The sequence below is a fragment of the Peromyscus maniculatus genome, chromosome 3, assembly GCF_049852395.1.
Source record: "Peromyscus maniculatus bairdii isolate BWxNUB_F1_BW_parent chromosome 3, HU_Pman_BW_mat_3.1, whole genome shotgun sequence".
NCBI lineage: Eukaryota > Metazoa > Chordata > Mammalia > Rodentia > Cricetidae > Peromyscus > Peromyscus maniculatus.
The window spans coordinates 139,652,589-139,671,758 of NC_134854.1; the positions used below are offsets into that span (position 1 = coordinate 139,652,589).

The 19,170-nt window shown below is 47.8% G+C and overlaps 1 long non-coding RNA gene across 7 annotated transcripts in view; it reads left to right on the top strand.

The window, feature by feature from the left end:
• The window catches only part of LOC121828094 (uncharacterized), a 44,121-nt gene extending 35,651 nt beyond the window's left edge, over positions 1-8,470 (top strand). For 4 of the 7 annotated variants that reach the window (XR_006070553.2, XR_006070558.2, XR_013050099.1 and 1 more), the window contains 2 exons: positions 362-1,302; positions 5,288-8,469. This is a non-coding gene — a long non-coding RNA (uncharacterized LOC121828094). Of the gene's footprint in view, positions 1-361; positions 1,303-5,287 lie in introns of all 7 variants that reach the window. The other 3 variants (XR_006070556.2, XR_013050101.1, XR_013050102.1) reach the window with 2 other exon arrangements.
• Positions 8,471-19,170: the final 10,700 nt, after the last annotated feature.

The following is a 19,170-nucleotide window of genomic DNA, read 5'->3' on the forward strand; positions in this document are numbered from 1 at the left end:
GACTCGGCCAGATTAACTATCGGTTAATCTGTTGTCTAATTTTGTAGTTGATTAAAATATCACAGAGTCTTTTTTTTTCCTTTCAATTTTTCTTTACATTTATTTATTTATTTACTTGGTTGTGTGTGTGTGTGCGCGCGCGTGCGTGTGTGCGTTTATGCATGTACGTGCATACAAGTGAGTGTATGTAGGTGCTAGGGCACATGCCTGAAGGTCAGAGGACAACTTGCTGGAGTAGGTTCTCTCCTTCTACCATGTGGGTACCAGGGATTGAACTCAGGCGCCTTTACCCGCTGAGGTACCTCACTGGGCCCTGTTGTGTGTTTGATGTCTGTCTATCTGCCGGTCTATCTGTCCACAGAAACTGGCTGGAGTCAATCTCACATGAAGATAGGACCTGAAGATGCCCGTGCTTCAGACTTGCAGCAGGAAGTCTCCGGCCATGCTTCCTTCTGGAGACCTCTGAGTTAAGGCTGTGCAGGGCAGAGCTACGGACAGCCAGGCTGGGGGAAGAGGCTTTGGTCTCACTGCAGTCATGGTCAGCAGCAAATGTGACGGGAAGAGCGGCTGAGACTTCCTTGGATTTTAGGAGCCCGGTGCACCTGGCCGAACTGTTTTTCTTCTCATTAAACTCCGCTTTGCAGAGCTCATGGGCAGGCCCTCTGTGGTCTGGGGATGGGGCACGGTTTAGACAAGGAGTCACTTCTTCCCACGCTGTGGGGGAGGGATCCCAAGCTGCCTTAGAACGATGAAAGTCTGAGCAACTCGCCTAGTCCCTGGCTTAGGAGGGGTCACTCGGGCAAGTTGAGCTCTGAAAAGGCAGGGGGCTGTCTGCCCTTGGAAGGTGGGTCTAGCCACCAAGAAGACCCCAGCTTGAAAAGTTCCCAACCCTCACCAGTGAGTTTTCTCCAGTGTCCTCATAAAACTCAAACTACAAAAAGATGGTGGTGGGTCCGACGCTGTTGCACACGCAGGACAAACATTTATCATGCTGAAGGCCAGGCAGGCCGTGGTTTTGATCTCTTGTTTACATAGCCTTATGCTCTGCAGTATTCCAAGGAATCTGTGTCCCAGGCCGCTGTGGAGACCTCCTGGGGCCAGCCTCTCCTCCTCTGCCTGTTCTGCCATGTATGTTTTTGCAGCTTTTCCAGCCTCTGCTCACGTGACTGTGGCCCTTGCTCATGCCTGCCGGGATTCAAGTGCACTTGCTAGAAGAGGGGGCAGAGCCTCACATCTGTGCCCAGCAGGAAGCAAATGCCGCTCACCCCAGCACAGCTTCCTCCATTCTAAACATAATCCCAGGTGGGTTTTTTTTCCTTCCTTCTTTCTTGTAGAAAAGAAAGCATTAAGGGTCATTCTGTCTCCCCACATGGACTGGACGAAGCCAGAGTTGGACTGGAAAATAACAATAGCCCAGTGTGATTCATCAGTGGGTTCTCAACGCTGTGCTCTACATTTGCATACCGTGTCTCCCCAAACCTCCCTGTCAACCAGGAGTGGAGGCTCTTGAGGTCACATGAGGGCCAGAGTAGTGTTAAAAGGACTGAAATATCAGTTTGAGTCTGATTCTAGAATTTTCCATCTGAACGACTGTGGTGTCTCCCGTTGGAGAAGATCCTCTGCAGCTTCCACCTGCCCCAGCTGCTCGGCCTCACTGGTCCTCGTGGATCCTGAGCAGGCTGCAGAAGATTCCATGTGTGGGGCCTGAGAGAGCAAGCCCAGGCCCCAGACAAAGCCCCGGTGTCTGTCCAGAGCCACAGGCTCAGCTGGTCTCCCACCATGGGAGCATCCAGACTCACAGACAGGCTTCCTGTTGCTTCCTTCAGGTGGCGTTGTGCCCTAAGCCTTGCGCTCAGAACCCGCCACAATCAAAAGCAGATGTGCTATCATGGGCTCCAACCACTGGGGTTGGCTATGACCTTCCCGATCACATAAACTTCATCCCAGAGGACCCTACCCCAGGCTGTTCTGTGAAACCCCTATACCTATTCACCCAGACGAGGTTAAATATCTAGATTTCAGACATTTCTGCCTCAATCCAAAAAATTCTCTTATTCCCTTAAGACCTGATCGCTTACCATCTTCAACCTGATTTCTGGGTCGCTTTGAACTTTAATATCCCCTCTGCACCATAGAAATCTATGTGCTTAGGAAGACCGCTAAAAGCTGAATGCTGGTGGGCCTCCAAAGGATTCAGTTACTTTTCCATTTTTTTTTTTTTTTTTTTGGTGCTGTGGGTATTGAGCCAAGGGCTTTGCTCACACTGAGCATGCTCACTGTGTAGAGAGGGTGTTGCAAACACACAGGCTTATTTTCCAGATACTTTGCACAGACTCAAGGAGCGAATGAGGGATGAAGACTCAGTTAGGCACCAGCCTTAATCAGCCACCAAGTTTCAGTATGATACGAAATCACAAAAGCAAGGGACCCATCCTGCCCCTGCCTTCAGCCCACCCCAGCACTGTGGAACCAGTTCTTGGGGAAGGTAGCCATTGGCATTATAACTGACTCCTGGGTAAGGGTGCTGTCCAAATGGAGAAGTCACAGCAAAGTTGAGCGCCTCACCCTGGCCTGAGGATTAGAACTTCTGCCTTCATGGGTGTGGGCATGATGGGGCTGAGTGGGATCCAGGTGGTGGAGCCTCAAAGTTCAGGGAGCTGGGTGTTTCTCCACTAATTCCAGAATGTGAAAGTCGTGGGAAGCCATGTGGACGCCACAGCTTCCTTTCTTGGCTAAAAGGTGGAGAAAGAATTCCCTCGAGGCACACCAGTCCATCTGGTCACCTCCTGTGCTTTTTGAAGCCAGTTAAAAATGTAGCCCTCCTCAACTCCGTCCCTTCCCCTTCTGGCAGGCACAGGGAGTCTTTTGTCTCCCTGCTCACACCAGCACCTGCATGGTTTCACAAGAGCATTGAATCCAGTTCTCAGGACTGTGCACGCCCACCTGCCCCATAATCTAAGTGAGGGGTGGGGTCGTACCACCACACAGTGTCCCTGGAGCTGTGGGAAAGAGAGTCCATGTTCAGAATCACCCACTGAGTCAGTCCGTAGAAGGACACAGCAAGTGTTTGGATGTGAGCAGGGATGACAGTGTAGGTGGCTAGGAAGTGCTTCCGGTGGCATCTGAAGGCCATAAACATGAGAAACTGCCGGAATCTCAGGGAGGCAAATTATGAGACAGGGAAAGGTCACTAATGGAGCTCTGGCTTTTCTTCTAGGAGATTCTCCAGCAGAAAAATGCCCTAGGAGCCTAGCTGCCTGAGCCTAAGATAAACTTGAAAATGGAGTATTTGGCAGGCCTCAGTGGCCACGGCCAGTTGCAAAAATCCATTCATTGCTTTCCATGGACAGGGCATGGGGCTGGGTGCACTGAGAGACTGGACACAAACTAATCCGTTCCAGATGATATGATGCTTTTCCCCAATTTCCAGAAGGACAGATGGACCCTTAGGGAGCTGGCTTGAGAGAAAGAGCTGGACCATTCACAGGCAGAGTGAGCATGAACTGAGCTCTCCCAGTGCGCTGTGGGCGCTCTTCTCTCAGTAAGGAGAGCAGGAATCTCAGATCCCGATAGTGCAACTGATAGATGTAAATGAATGTGGTTATGATTTGCTGAGGGAACATTCACCATCACTGTCGAAGCCTGGGTTGAATTTGTTTGCTTATTTGTTTTAAATCTGTTTTGACTTGGTGTTGCCGCTGTTGCTTGTGTTTTATCTTGATTTTTGAGACAGTTTTAGCACACAGCCTCGACTGGTCTTGAGCTCAGAACCCACCTACTTCTGCCTACTGGGTGCTGCAGTTACAGAAGTGTAGCACTGTGCCCCCCCCCCAGCCTGGTTTCTTAGCTTCTGACCACTGCCAACACATTGACAATTCTTTGCTGTGGGTACCATCAGAGCACTTGAGCAGTATCCTTAGTCTCTACTCAATAGACATCACCAGCACCTCCTCCTCTGCTGTGACAACCAAAATAGACATTGCTAAATGCCCTCAGGATGGGGAGTTACTTGATTTTCTATTTTTTTAAATTGAGACCCATACTGTCTAAATGCAGTCACCAGGTGTCTCTCTCTGATGGTCTCCTGGGCCCTGCTGCCTGCTCTCATCTGTCACCACACAACTCAGATGACATAAAGAACGGCGGCAAGCTGCCCACACTCTCCTGCAGATACTGTTGTCTCTGGGCTGTTTCTCCAGCTAATTCACATGCTAGCCAACTGACTCACTGTGCTCATTCGCAATACGTTCCCACAGACAGCATTCACCTGCAGTCTGACGTCACCACCACCCTCAGAGGAGGCCTGCTCCCATTGTTTGCCCCTCCCTGTGCCCATTCCCTTGCTGCAAAGCTCACACAAGGGTCATGCAGAGGTGACCTGCCCCCTTTGGATGCCCCCCTCATCGATTCTTGCTTGTCCCTCGAAGAGAAGCCCGTTGCAAGTTTTGCATCTCTTCTACCACATGGAAATTAGAAACTAAACTCTTGTCAAAGTACTTCCTGCTTGCAAGGCCTGGAGGGAAGCCAAATTCACTGGCCCTACACACACACACACACACACACACACACACACACACACACACACATCAACATCCCCTACAATGGCCACTCTGAGCGAATGAGCTCCAGAGAAGAGGAATTCTGGGTGGTCCTTCCAGGGAGACTTTAAATTCACTCTTCCGTTCCGGAGCAAATAAACACCTGTCAGATGCTTACTTGTAGATCACACAGTGTGGACCACAGTATATGGTGTCTTAGGACTGAGCCATCCACAGAGTGACCCACAGTGCATGGTGCCTGAGGGCCCAGTCACTGGTGCTTACTCAGCTGCATCAGAAGCAGCACCATAAGCATCAGAAATCACAGAGAGCACATTGTCTTTTTACTTTGCCAAGTGTGCAGCTATCAGGAGATGCAAACCCATTCTCCTGCCTGGGAGTTAGGACACGCTGGTCTAGATGCTTGGCATGTTGGGGATGAGAGCCAGTAATAGTCAGAGGCAAGCCAATGAGCACATGGAGCCACATAGTCTCAAGTCCAGGCTCTAATGGCCCGTATAACTTACATTGTTCACATCTGCTGCCTCATCTGGGAAGTTGAGACTGATCGTGCTGCTGTTGGTACTAATTCCATCACTGCAGAGCCGTGTGAGAGCCGGATAATGCTCCACGCCATCAATGTGTTTGTAACTCCAGAGATCACAGAATATGTGTCTGGTGCATGTATCACAGATGTAGATGAGTGGTGTGGCCCTGCAGGTCCTGATGTCATTCATGTTCTTTTCCAGGTTGAAAAAATTGAAACCCTTTCCAAGAGGAAAGTGCAGACCCTGAAGCTGCCAGCTTCACCAGGCCAAGGACATGGACATATCCAAGAATATTGCTGTGCTGTGGTAGGGTGATAGAGGCAAAGAGGCCGCAAAGGGTAGTTTTAAAGGTCCTTATGGTGGCTTGAATGAGAATGGCCCCCACAGGCTCATATGTTTGAATACTTGGGCCCTAGTTGGTGGAACTTTTGGGGAAGGATTAGGAGGCATGGCTTTATTAGAAAAGGTGTGTCATTGGGGGTGGGCTTTGAGGTCTCAAAAGCCCATGTCATTCCAAGTTTGCTCTCTCTCTCTGCCTTATGGTTGTTGTCCCAAGATGTGAACTCTCAGCTACTGCTCCAGCACCATGTCTGTCTGCCTGCTGCCATGCTCCCCACCATGATGATCATAGACTCACCCTCTGAAACTATAAGCTCCCAATAAACTGTTTCTTCTATAAGTTGATTTGGTCATGGCGTCTCCCACAGCAATATAAAAGTAACTAAGACAGTTCTCCATAGAAACAGAATAAGGGCATTTTTACACAGTAATTTCTCCATATAGTTGTGGAGGCTGAGTCCTGAGATGTATAGTTAAAAGGCTAGGAACCCAGTGGTGTTAATGGTTGAAATATAAAGATCAACAGGCTTAAAATGAAGGACAACCTGATGTTTCATTTTGAGTCTGGAGACAGAAAAGGCCCACATCTCAGTTTGACAGACACCAGGCTGAATTCTGTTACTCTTGGAAGGGCCAGCCTTTCTATGCTATCTACCCTTCAAGTGATTAGCTGAGGCCCATCCTCATGGAAAAGCAATCTCCTTTGCTCATCTTAGCAATTTAAATGATATTCATCCAAAATACTTTTACAGAAGCAACCAAGAGGTCTGGCTAGAACATGTCACCCCACAACCCAGTCAAACTGACACACAAAATTAGCTATGGCAGGATCCAAAATCCCCAGAGGAGCTGTGCATTATGCAATGTGCCACTTATACATGAGGCTGTTGTGGGGGTGACACAATCAGGTTTACTAAGCACAGTGCTACTGTGAGAACAAGTCCTTCCTGGGACAGGGGGATGGCCATGTGTGTGATATGTCAGTAGCGCTATCTGCCGCATAGCCCTGGTCCCTCCCTCCACCCTCCAGGAGAAAGAAGAGAAACGCAGCCCTGCATGCCACACTGCAGATCACAAGGTTCACTCATAATTGCTGCAGGCTGACCTGGGGCAGGATGGGCCAAGACGAAGGAAAACAAACCGGGGAGGATTCTCACAGCAACTGAGGAGGAAGTGTGGTCAGCAAGGGTTCCTGCATGTTCATCTCAGAGCTGACAGAGCATGGGCTGAGCTGGACAGAGCGTTTGATTTAGAAAGTATTTTTATTCTATTACCTATTTCATTATAATGGTGACTCTACTCCCCGAGCCAGAAAAATAAACATCAGCTCTGTAAGACCCTTTGGTCTGATAGAAGGGCATAAACATTTGCAACCTTCTTATTTCAAGCGGCCGGTACTGCTGCCTCAATGGGGGTTCCCTACAGAGCTTTTCTGTGCTGTTAGGCTTCAAGACCTTGCCTTTGTGTGTCAGGAAGATGAGGCCCATGTGCAGTCTAAACACTGCTATTCTATAGGCTTGGAAAGGTGAAGGGCTTGGGGTTTTTATTGCCACCTCCTGATATGGAGGTGAGTGTTTCCTATTCTGTCTGTGCAATGGCAAGGACCTATGTATTGACGAGGTCAGAGCAAGCAGACCAGAATATATCCATCAAAACAGCCTTGGGATTTCTGCCCTTTTTCCTGAGACACGGGGGAGCTGCAACCCAACAGAGGCACTGGGAAAGCAGTCTGCTAGCCTTCTGTTATTCACTTTTCTTTTTTTTAAAGAAACAATTCTTCCACTTGACCAGATGCCAGTTCCAAATAGAGTCTGCCCGAGGCTCTCCTGGATCCACTCACTGAACAAGTCATTGTTCTCGGGGAATTAGGAGTCTTATTCTAAACATGTGGTACCAACTTAGCATGTCCCTCCCTCAACGTGTACCTGGACGCCTCTCTGTGTGTTCTGCCCAAACCCATTTCCTACTGAGAAGAGCACCAGGCCCTCATGAGCTAGTCACCCGGCTCCCCAGAACAAAGTCTGGGGTAGAGTTGAAGTAGCAACTTTCCATCTGTGTGTGTTTCCGCATAGACCAGACCCAGGCGCCCACAGAATCATGCTCTTCACTCCCCACACTCATCTAAAACACTGTTCATCTTCTCTGAACAGATGAAAAGCCAGAGTGTTTGCAGCCCTGTAGAACTGAACACCAGACTCCACATCCCTTCTTGCCTGCTGGGACCAAGGCATTCCACAAGGCTTCCCTAGCAGTGTGGCCCAAAGCTGTTCCAAGGGAAAGCTGCCTGTAAGACATTGGAGGAAGAAGAAGGAAATAGAAGCATGCAGAACTCATTGGGCTAGCTAGTGGCCATGTGCTTAAGCCAGGCATGGAACGTGGGATGATATAACCATGTCCTGTTTCCAGTGTCTTCACAAGGGTCCCTACAACGCTTGTTCTCTAGTGCATGCAAGAATCATGAATTAATATTCCTAACAAATGAGCACTTGCTGTATCAACACACCATTGGGAAGAAGTGGAAGGCAGTGGATTGCTTGAAGTTTACAGAGCCAAAGACTGAAAACCCTTTGGCATGTTCCACAGTTCTCAGTAAAGCAGGGTCTGGTTGGGCCAAATTCAACACCTCCACACACACCTCCGTTATTTAAATAACATGAAATTCGCCATCCTACCACATTTGGGAGCTCACATTTTATATAACCTCGAGAATGTTTTTCATCTGTCCCCATGGAACAGTCACAACCCCCCTCACACTGTCTCTGACTTTGAGTATGCTAGATACTTCACAGGTTTGAGAGCATATGCTATCTGTTCTCTGGGGGCAGCTTAGGTCACTAGGTGTAATGCCCTCCAGTTTCACCCATGTCATATGAGTCCCCCCTCCTTCCTGTATAGGAGGAAATGGAGCTTCACAGGCACCCAGGGAGCTCCTCCATTCCCAGGCCCCCGCCTCCTTCTAGCATCCTCGCCTTCAAACTGGAAGGAAACGTGACTGGGTTTTCTTGGATGGCTCCCTTGGGGATTTTTACACTCACTCCATGCTTATTAAAATGGGATTTTACTACATAGCTATTGGAAATGAAAGCTTAGAGAAGTAGCTATTTCCCCATTAATGTTAGAAGGCCAAGGTGGTTTAAAGGAGAAGATTTGGGGTGGGTCAGCTGACCCAATTATAGGCCCAGGATGATCCAGGCCCATGCTTTTCAGTCTGCCGGATGAGGAAAGTGGTCATTCAGGTAGTGTGAGCAGCAGGGCCTGAGAGTAACATTACCAGCATCTGGACACGCCTCAATGACAAGGTCTCATGTTCTAGCTGCTAAAACAACAGGGTGGAAATCCACAAAAGAAATGTGTGTGTTTCTCTGGAGTCTCCCTAGGGCCCATCCAGCTAGTTGGGCCCTGATAGAGATGGCTGCAAGTAGGGATGGTTGTAAGTAGAGGATGGATACAGATGGGGATGGGTGCAGTGAGGGGTGGATACAGATGGGGATGGGTGCAGTGAGGGGTGGATACAGATGGGGATGGGTGCAGTGAGGGATGCATGCAGTGAGGGGCTGGGTGCAGTGAGGGGCTGGGTGCAGTGAGGGCTGGGTGCAGTGAGGGGATGGTGCAGTGAGGGGATGGTGCAGTGAGGAGATGGGTGCAGTGAGGGGATGGTGCAGTGAGGGGATGGGTGCAGTGAGGGATGGGTGCAGTGAGGGGATGGGTGCAGTGAGGATGGGTGCAGTGAGGGATGGGTGCAGTGAGGGGATGGGTGCAGTGAGGGGTGGGTGCAGTGAGGGGATGGGTGCAGTGAGGGGTGGGTGCAGTGAGGGGATGGGTGCAGTGAGGGATGGGTGCAGTCAGGAGTGAGTGCAGTGAGGGGGTGGGTGCAGTGAGGGATGGATGCAGTGAGGGGTGGGTGCAGTGAGGGGATGGGTGCAGGGAGGGGATGGGTGCAGTGAGGGGATGGGTGCAGTGAGGGAATGGGTACAGTGAGGGGATGGGTGCAGTGAGGGGTGGGTGCAGTGAGGGGTGGGTGCAGTGAGGGGATGGGTGCAGTGAGGGATGGGTGCAGTGAGGGGTGGGTGCAGTGAGGGGATGGGTGCAGTGAGGGGTGGGTGCAGTGAGGGGTGGGTGCAGTGAGGGGATGGGTGCAGTGAGGGATGGGTGCAGTGAGGGGTGGGTGCAGTGAGGGGATGGGTGCAGTGAGGGAATGGGTACAGTGAGGGAATGGGTACAGTGAGGGGATGGGTGCAGTGAGTGATGGGTACAGTGAGGGAATGGGTACAGTGAGAGAATGGGTACAGGGAGGGGATGGGTACAGTGAAGGGATGGGTGCAGTGAGGGGATGGGTACAGTGAGGGGATGGGTGCAGTGAGGGAATAGGTACAGTAAGGGGGTGAGTACAGTGAGAGGGTGGGTGCAGTGAGAGGGTAGGTGCAGTGAGGGGATGGGTGCAGTGAGGGATGGGTGCAGTGAGGGGATGGGTGCAGTGAGGGGTGGGTGCAGTGAGGGGATGGGTGCAGTGAGGATGGGTGCAGTGAGGGATGGGTGCAGTGAGGGATGGGTGCAGTGAGGGATGGGTGCAGTGAGGGATGGGTGCAGTGAGGATGGGTGCAGTGAGGATGGGTGCAGTGAGGGGATGGGTACAGTGAGGGATGGGTGCAGTGAGGGGATGGGTGCAGTGAGGATGGGTGCAGTGAGGGATGGGTGCAGTGAGGGGATGGGTACAGTGAGGGGATGGGTGCAGTGAGGGGATGGGTACAGTGAGGGGATGAGTGCAGTGAGGGATGGGTGCAGTGAGGATGGGTGCAGTGAGGGGATGGGTACAGTGATGGGATGGGTACAGTGAGGGGATGGGTGCAGTGAGGGATGGGTGCAGTGAGGGATGGGTGCAGTGAGGGATGGGTGTAGTGGGGGATGGGTGCAGGGAAGAGTGGCTATAAATGGAGGAATGGCTATGGGCGGGGACTTAGCTCCAAGTGGGGGTGTGGCTGAGGATAGAGGGTAGGAGAATGAGTACAGATGAAGGCTAGCTGCGGATGGAGTGGCCCTGGGGTGTTCAAGCCAGTATCCTCATATTCATGCATATGCCCTTGCTTTTCCCTTTCTGATTTGAAGAGCCCTTGGATTTTCATGAGGAATTTGTAAACCTCTCTGGCACCCCTGTGACCATTGTGACAGGCCACTGAACTGTTTGTGAAGAATAGCATTGCTAAAGGCTGAACACAGATAGGCAAGCTGTGGGAGGAAAGGTCATGCAACTTCAACATATCTAAACCTCCAATGGTCTGTCCAGCCACCCCTGGATCTCCAGGCATCACGGTTTTCAAAGCGTGGTATTGATGTACCAAAGGGCTGTGGTTTGATGGTCCAGCCTAGCTTGGTCCTGGGCCTGCCTCATCCCCGTCACTCCTTCTCCAGGAGGTGTTCCCACTCTGAAGGCCCCGTTGTTCACCTTGGTTTAAAGTTATCAAGAAGCAGGAGAAGAATAAGAACCCCACGGGGCGGGGGGGGGGCAGGAAAAGTCCACTCATAAGTGTGACACTTCTCAAGAGGGGCCTCTAGCATTGTGATCCACCGGAAGCAACCCAGAAGCCATCTGCAAGGGCAGACGGCAGATCTATCAGCCTATCCAAGTCACGTCTTTCTCCACTGACCAAGCTGGGCATCTCTACTCCCCTTAACTAAACCTCAATTTTAATGATGCTAAAATTATACCTCCCGAAAAAAAATCCACCACCAAAAGTTAGTTGTTACCTTAAAATATCTTTGCCCAGAGAGATGAATCTGGTTCAAAGTATATTTCATAAATCATCTAAAAGGAAGTTTTCTAATCTCTCCAGTTCTTAACTGTCCACATGCTACCTTACAGCAGGACAGGTAATGACCTATGTACCGAGGAAAATGTCACCCCTGGCCTGATGCAGTCAGCCAGCATTGCTGAGGGAACCTCACCCACTATGTGGTCATTCTCATCTCCTTCCCCCACTGCGATTTTATTAGGCAAAGTTGCAGAATCTTTTTCTACAATTGTTTTCTTCGTAAACAGCCCATGCACAGTGTTTGGATTTTCCATAATTTCATTGCACCAGCGCTTGCTCCTGAGAAAACAATGCTGGGGGGGGGGGCGGGCTCGACAAAACGAAGCTAGAAATAATTGGGGAGTGAATCAGGAGCTGGTGTGATTCTTACTCCTTGAATTCCAGGAAAGCGGGGATGTGGCACAGCCCTGTGTGGAGCAGGCGCCTGGCAGCCCGCCCAGCACACAATGGGGCCTGTGATAGCATCACTGGCTCCCTTGGTGAGAGGACAATGGAAGCCAACAGCCACGCAGGCCCCAAGCTCAGAACCATCACAGTCAACAGGACAGGCGCAGGCACCCACTCCCTCGCCCGGAATAAGGATTCAAAATAGGACCTGGCCAGGAGAGCTAAAGAGCAGACCCTGGTTCTTTCAGATGATTTGCCAAATGAGCACTAAAGTAACTGGGCTGTCCTCTGCAGAACAGATCCTGGGCCTGGGAAAAGAAAGCCACAGCTTGGAGTAGCAAGGAATTCTGGGAAGAACCTGAGGCCTGGAGCCGGGAAGGCTGAGTTTTGTGTCTGCCCTGGTTCTTTTTCAGTGCGTCACAGGGAGGAAGAGATGCTTTATCGACTTCCCTCGCCTGACAAGATGAGCAATTCATAAGCCTACAAGCAGTGGTGGGAATGGAGGGCCGTGACTGACGACTCTGAGGACAGGCAGTGTATGGGCAAGACATTCAATGAGGGGACCTGTAGGCCCCAACAGGCTGGACTTCCTGATGCTAAGTCCTCCTTGGGAGGTCAGGCAGACAGCCATGATGTATAACATGTGCTACAACGTGCCCTCCTGGGCCACATAGTCTCCAAGGTGGATCAGCCCTAGCAGGTTTTGCATTGCACACATTTTCATTTGGAGGTCCAGGGATGCTTGAGGGGTAGCCTGGGGTACACAGAGCTGGATCTCAGCATTGATAGATGCAGAGGATGGAACTGAGAGCTGAGGTGGAAGTGCCAGGAGAGGGTCCATTGGAGCAGTGCCATATGGGCCAAGTACTGTGGGACCAGTGGGGTACAGGGTACAGAATGATTTGGTCCTCCAAATCCTTATAAACTGATGCTTAACGCTTGAACTTTGCCCTGAAGTTTTATGGCTTTAACAAGGAGGAACGCATATTGGAAGATAGACTTATTGCTAGGACCAGAATTCCAGGTAGTCTTTAGAGGGTTACCTGTGATGGGCTGTAAGAACCAGAATGGGGTGCGCCTTTCACTGCTCTTCCTTGAATGCCCCTACAGCACCTGGCATCACATTAGCTCAGTGAGTGTTGTTGGTTAAACCAATGTACACTATGCGCCCCTTACCTCTTGAGGTTCTGGAGCCAGGAACAGACACTGGAGGGGCCAGCTGTGATCAGGCCTTTCCAGGTTGGACTATGACCTGATAGGTAATGTCTTGCCACCACCTCATGTCAGCTTTCTGGGTTTCCAAAGATGACCAGTGTGGTATCCCTGCTTCAGCCCCAAGTGGCTTGAGTATGTTACTGCATGAAGTTTGTGAACTTGAACCTGCAGAGCATTGGACTGGACAGACTCATAATACTGAAAACTGGCCTAGGTTTCAATGCAAAGGGCACCGGGGTTCAGAACTGCTAAGCACTTTAGCTGATTTTTAGTTAGACCAGCTTCAATTTTGCAGCATAAACAGAGTATAGAACATCTGTCCTCAGGTTTCAGGAGCCCATTCTGATGACAGATAATAGTTCTATACCCTTGAACCAGAGTTCAAAATGACTAATAAAATGGAGGACCCCACAAGCTTCAGTTTGATAGTCATTAAATTCTAGGCATAAGTTACATGATGCCTATTTTATGTATGTATTATCTAAGACGCAGAAAACACAATAAATTGATAGGCTTATAACTGGTTGCAAAAGTGTATATATGACTCAGTTCTATTCCATTGACCAATGAGTCTGTTTTATGCCTTAAAAAAAATCTGTAGCTCTGTAGCATGGCTTGAAATCTGGGATAGCGACACCTTCAATCATTTTAGTGTTGTTCAAGATTGTTTCAGCTATACTGGGTCTTTGATGTTTCCAAATGAAACAAGATTTTCTTGTCAGTTTTTGTGAAGAAATGCATTGAAATTTTGCTTTTATTAGGATGGCCATTTTCACAAAAATTAATCCTACCAATCCATGAGCATGGGAGATCTTTCTATCTTCTTCAATTTCTTTTTTCAGTGCCTTACATTTTTTTATTGTGTAAGTCTTTTATTTCCTTGGTTTTATTTATTCACAGACAGACAGACATTAAGTTAATGTAAATGGTATTATTTCCTTGATGTCTTTCTCCACGTTTATCATCTATATATAGGAAGGCTACTCATTTCTAAGGTCATAATTCTTCGCTGTAAAAACATGTTAGTTTAAACATAATCCCAAAATTCTCAAGTAAGACAGAATATCAGTATACCCATTGCCTTGGCCTAGAAAAAGCTAGAATCTACTGATTGATATGTGACTTCACACATGGAATTGCGTAGTTCCTATGATCTTAGGCTAACGCCTTTACTCTCCATACCTGCAACTTTCCATGTAATGTATGTTGTCTCTCCACCTCTCAACGTTTCACTCAGTTACCAGGTCATAGAAGACCAATATTTTCCTCCAGGCAGGAGCAGTCCAGGCTCATACTGTCATCATTATGCTAATGTTGGTTTATTTCTTAATCAAGAGGCTCTGGCTTTCATTGTTAAAGTCATTCTCTTTATGGTTTAGTTTGGATAGTTCTTTTTCCAGTCCACTGACATCTTCTTTTCTAACTCACACAACCTCAGATCTACCTATTAAACTTTTCATTTTAGATATTAATTTTTAGTCCTAAAAAATCGAGTTGTCCCACTTTCTCGTTTCTGTGCCCCTGGGATATCACCCCTGCTGGGCAGCCATTGATCCCATCTTCTCACTGAAATCTCTTAATACATTTATACCAACTGCTCCCAAGTCCTTCCCTGTTAGTTAAAGCAATCCTCGCTCTTGATGTTGACTTCTTTCTAGGAAGTATTATCTCTTGTTCCTTCTTCCCTAGCCTCGCTATTTTTGATACGTTACATGACTGAAAAACTAGAATTCATTTTTTCCTTTAAAAAGTACTAACTTTTGTTGTGACAGGCGGTCAATTTATTGTATAATGGCATCAGTGTGCCCAGAACTGATTTTAAGCTCTTTCAACATGTCTTAATAAACATAGCCCTTACTGAAGGGCTGAAAAAGTCCACACCTACAGCCTTGCCTACCCAAGGACTCACTCAGTTCACTTCCCTAATCTTGGTTGGAATTATTCCAGAGCTATATGTCCTTTGCAATCTCCCTTCAGCTCATAGTTTCCTATGAGCTAACCAGACTCTCGGTCCTCTCTTACATAAGCAAAGTTCATATTCAACCACACTCAGAGGGATTCCCAAATATAGTGCTCCACAAATTCTATACACTTCCGTGGCTTTAGCACCAAACTGCTCCCTCATTTGGCTCTAATCCTTCCTTCTACCACAGTTTAGAAAGACCCTCCATGCAGAAACCAGCAAGAACAAAGCTTGCCCCACACTCCCTTCTGTTAAAACCACAGCCACGTATTTATCATCGCCATCCTTAGCCTTGAAGTGGTTATTGACACTGTTCTCGCCCTCAGCCTTTGGAGCCTCATCAGCTGCCATATAGAAGCAGTATGACCACATGTCTGTGAAGGGCATGTGGACAACATGGAAACAAATAGCCACAGCTGTGTCTCAGGTGCTTCAGCTGAGGCAGACAGGACCTCTTCAGAAGGTTTTCACCAACACATCCATCTGTCTCAGTCTTCACGGGGCTAGGACTCAGTGAAGTTGAGCATCCACCCATTGACAAGTCCTCATACCAGCATTGCTCAGTGGGTCTGAATATAGATATGTATGTAGACACACTGCCCGGGTTAAGTTTTTGCACAGGAACAAAACGCAAAACGCTCACAATTCAATTCACTTAGTTTAAAATATATTTGCCTCTGGCTTATTGCCTCTTTGAGGTTTTTTTTTCTTTAGGAAGAACAAGAAAATGTTATTCTAGTATCTCTCAGGACAATACAATCCCACATCAGTTCCAGGCCCTGTTGGTTACCTTGGCAAGTTCCTAATATTTCCTTTGGCATCTCCATGACTCAATTGGGAGTGCACAAATGGGGATCAGCACTTGGATCAATGACTAACTCAGCGGAGGCATGGGAGAGTTAAGATGGAAGCGGTCCAGAGGGGCTGAAGAAGAGACTAGAGCTAAGCATATGCTATGTAATGAAATTCTGCTCTGGATAGTTTCAATCGACGAGAAAGCTGAACTGATTTTGTTTTCGCTAATGTGTGTTTATCATTTACATATTACATTGAAAATAGCATTATATTCTCTAGCCTGTTTCTACTTCTGACTTCATAGAGATTTTATACTTTATGACAGATTTTAATAAAATTGTATCTATCGTAGAGAATACCCCTCTTAGTTTTAACTCTGCTGGCATTTGTGAAACAAATTTTTAAAAATTTCATCTGGTCTTAAATTTGTGGAATGTCTTGGTAATTTTTTCTATTCATTTACTCATTGGAAAGTTCTTCTTCCTGTATACTCAGCATTAATATATTTTCTAATTTTAGTTATTTTTATTTTGTCCATATTAACTTTATTTTTATGGGAAATAAAAGGGATTACTCAAAAATCACTTTCACATTATTACAAATTCCTCCCACATCATTTTAACTGTCAGGCTTACATAGTTTATCATGTTATTTTACACATTGAACTTGTATCAGGAGAGATTCAATGCTCCAGATTCCCAGTTGAACTTCCTGCCCATATTGTAGTTCTCAAAAGTTAAGAAACTAATTACTTTAACAAATTAATATTAATATTTGGCCAAGTAAATTTTTGTATCTATTTTAGCATGGCTTTATTAGCTTTAACTGTATCCCACTACATTTGACATAGTTAATTTAAGTAAATATATTAGAGATTAAAAATTAAACTTTAAAAGATTAAAGATTCTTAAAATTATGCTACTTTATCTTATTTATTTAATATATATGAGTTATTTGGCTGCATGTATGTCTGCACCACATGCATGCTTGGTGCCTACAGAGGCTGGAAGAGGGCATGGGATGCCCTGGAACAGGTGCTATAGGCAGTTGTGAGCCACCCACTATGGGTGCTGGGAACCGAACTCCAGTTTCCTACAAGAGCAGCAAGTGCTCTTAACTCTGAGCCACCTCTGCAGCCTCTCATGTAACTGTTAGTTATAAAGTTTCTACCATGGACCAAGAACTAACAAAGAACAAAGTCCTCCCCATAGGTACAGCGTCTAGGGAGAGCCCGTGCAGAGCTGGAGCTGACTCATCATTTCACAGAAATGAATCAGTAAATGGACTACTGTGTCTAAGCACAGCCATCCTTGGAATTAGGCATCATGGCCATATTTGCAGCAGCACAAAGCAGTACCCATCAGGACCCCCTCCCAGCTGCTGCAGACCTATCAGTTGTTAAACATTTCTCAGAACGTTACCAGGAGAGTCAAACAATAAGAGGTATATACAATGCCGGGCGGTGGTGGCGCACGCCTTTAATCCCAGCACTCGGGAGGCAGAGGTAGGCGGATCTCGGTGAGTTCGAGGCCAGCCTGGGCTACCAAGTGAGTCCCAGGAAAGGCGCAAAGCTACACAGAGAAACCCTGTCTCGAAAAACCAAAAAAAAAAAAAAAAAAAAAAAAAAAAAAAAAAAAAAAAAAAAAAGAGGTATATACAAGCATGTATTTGTTTTAAATGCAATTTATATACTTACATATGTGTCAGATGGTGAACAGGACAATGCTCAAGAGAAAATTAAGACAGTGATGTGGGGCAGGAGTGCTAAGAGTTAGTCAGAGGTGGGATGGAGTTCTGGGTAAGTGACCAAGGAAGAGCTCTCTAAGCTGCTCAGTCACATTGAAGACTGAAGGAGGGGATGTCACAGATATGCCTGGGTACTGAATACTGTGGGTAGGTCAGTCTAAAACACCACGGAAGGGACAAGCAAACAAGCTTCTGGCCGAGCAGTCAGACCCTCCACTCTTGTGGGTGGAAGAGCAAAGGTGTAAAAAGAAGCCAGAGAGTTGCCTAGTCTTCCTGAGGATAAGGTACTTTCTGAACAGACAGAGAGGCAGAGACAATTTGGTTTTCCTCCTATAAGTGAAGAGAATTGTCCGTACAGCGGGAGATTCTCCAAGAAGACTCCAGCTCGGAGTTGGAGGGAGACTGGATGTATAGGAACCGGTGTGAGAATATGGTGGTTCGGAGAGAAGGACATGCAGTTCAGTGTCTTCAGAGCAGAGAGCCACCCGGAGCCTAGAGAGGGAGTCTGCGGTGGAACTGCACCTGGACACTTTCCCGGGTCTGCTGAAACTTCGCCTCAGCCCAGGAGACCCAACACTGGATTTACTGCAGCAGAATCATTCCATACTCCCCTGACAGTCACTGAGAGGGAGGGGAGGGCAGAAGTTCAATAATTCAGAGCCTGAGAGGACATCAGGACTCATCATGTGAGTCTGTGGACACTTCAAGCAAAAGCTGGAGCTGGCAGCGGGGGTAGGGAGGCAGAGGGGTGAGAGTGGGAAGGAGAGTGGCAGGGGGTGTTGTTGGGCTTCCTTCGGCATGTCCCAGTGGAAAATAACATCAAGTCCAGCACCCCATGCTCACCCTCAACCTCGCTCTGCTGTGTGAACATGTAGGGATAATGAGGACCCCCTCCCAAATGTGCCAAGCTGTTTGTTAGTCACCCAAGGAAATCTGTGGTTGAACTGTGGTTTATTGACAGAACTCTGTGAATGTACCCTAAAATATTAAGAATAAAATTTCAAAATAAGAAGGATGTAAGTCATATCTGCAAGGAAATACCTTAAATACTAGGCAAATAGCATAGCGGCTCCAGGAGGTGAACACGGGCAACCAGGGCTTGGAAAGGTATTGGCCCATGGTTCTCTTTATCCTGTGTGCTCAGCTAATCCATATCCCCAGATTTACCGAATCGATTCTCTTGTATCAACTTCTCTTGAACTATTGACTCAATGCCTTTGATCTGGGGCTGATTTTCCACTGTGTGCTTGCTCTTTGGATGCCATGTCTTGTTTTCCCAGGCTCCCCAGGCACACCTGCGACGTCCTCTAGTGGTAGAGGCTTGGAGCCTCCTCTGGCCCTGGGCAGTGCTGCCCACCACTGCCTCTGTTCCCAGGGCTCTAGACTCATCCCCTGCATTCCAGCTGTGGTTCATTCTTAGAAATTCAGGCATTGCTCAAGACGCCCTGCAATTTAAGTTGCATAATAGCCATGGGTTCTGAGCTATGCTTCGGGCACGTTTGTTTTCAAATGGTTATTCTCGGGGCTTGCTTTTCTTACCAGTGTTTTCTATCTCCCAGAAGTCTCTCTCCTTTGACTTCTGACCATTTGCTTTGGTTTTCCAGATATCAGGAATTTCTCCTACAGAAAGCTACCAGAGACAAACGCTACCGCAAAAGCCACTTCGAGTGGGAGACTCATTAGAGGTCCACTTGGTGCCATTGGGAGACATATTTTAAATAAAGTGTAATAATGACGGTATGGGGACCAGCTCAAAGGAGACATTAAAAGAGCCTCTGCCGAATGTGAGTGCTGCACAGGCTTCACTGCGCCTTAGTACTGTGACCAGCAGT